Here is a 1,342-nt window from a genome sequence, read left to right on the forward strand (position 1 = left end):
GGAAGAAAGCAAGGGAGGAAAGAAAGGAGAGGGGGATAGAGAGGCAGAGACCTGCTTCTTCAGAAGACAGGTGGGGAAGAGAGACAGACAGACAGAGAGAAGACAAAGAGCAAGAGAGATCAGGAGGGGGCAGAACTTGTCTCTTAAAGGGATCTTTGCACCTGCCTACAGTTAGGGAACTACTTGCCATACATAGAGGGGTTCCAGCTTCCCAAGGGGTAGGGCCAGGATGTGCCTGGATACTAACATCCTCACTGTGCTCTGCTGATATTTTAATAGCACTTACAGCAATGGTCATTCTTAAAACTGCCCATGCATCTCTGGACACACATGGCTTCGGGGCTGACTTGACTTGGGTTAGGAGTAATGAATAAACAGCAGAGACCTGTTCATAAAAGCTGGGATATATGGGATGTGATCTGAGGTTTGCTTCTTTCTTTCTTTTCTGTTTGTTTCCTACTTAATTTCCCTAAACAATTCCTTATGAATTGGGACCCTTCTCAGATGAGGCCATGTGCCTGCCCAGTCCTCTTAACTTTGACTCTTTATCTACCTGGAGGCTCCCCTCATTCTAACCATGGGTTACCTGAATACTGTAAGATTACACTATGGTATGCAGTAAGCCCTGTGTCAGCAGAGCAAGCTTAGTGTCTGTTCATGAGTCTCTGATGAATTTTCTTTACATCACTAAGTGATTTAACTTGAGAGAAAAAAAAATGTGTATTTCTGATTACTTTGTTAAAGACCTGTTTACTCATTGGATTTGTTCAACAAATGGGAATCTTGCCATAACATGCTGTGTCAGCAATGTATCGTTCTACAATATTAGTATTTATTGAATAGTAATAAATCCATAAACCTACTTCAGTTTCTTTGGCTACAATTTACCAAGGAATTCCAATTATTTTTGATAAGTGGCCACTGGCCAATATGGCTTCTTTTATGCCAATATTTATCACTAATTTTAACTCTCAGATCTTATATTACATATCACACAATATACATATATACATGTGTATGTGTGTGTGCAGGTTAGGGAATGACTGAAGAAGGTATATATATATATATACCTTGTGTATATATATCTATATATATCTTGTGTGTGCATATATATCATTTGTGTGTGTATCCATGTATGTGATGTGATGTGTGTAGGTCATGAAATGGCTATAGAAAGATTAAGGAATCTACACATAGAAGCTTTACTCAGCACAGAGTTAGAGATTGGTTCAGATGCAGTTGTCCAGAGAAGATATTAAGGAGCCAGCTGGAGAGCTGCAGACTAACAGGGCTTAGCCAGGTTCAGGGTTGAATGGAGCTGCATGGGGTGAAATCAGGACTA

The 1,342-nt window shown here is 40.2% G+C and overlaps 1 protein-coding gene across 1 annotated transcript in view; it reads right to left on the reverse strand.

Moving 5' to 3' along the window:
- The window catches only part of LOC106144465 (UL16-binding protein 6-like), a 54,655-nt gene that overhangs the window by 486 nt on the left and 52,827 nt on the right, over nt 1–1,342 (reverse strand). The gene's annotated exons all lie outside the window — the stretch shown is intronic.

Source organism: Microtus ochrogaster, unplaced genomic scaffold (assembly GCF_000317375.1).
Source record: "Microtus ochrogaster isolate Prairie Vole_2 unplaced genomic scaffold, MicOch1.0 UNK134, whole genome shotgun sequence".
Classification (NCBI taxonomy): domain Eukaryota; kingdom Metazoa; phylum Chordata; class Mammalia; order Rodentia; family Cricetidae; genus Microtus; species Microtus ochrogaster.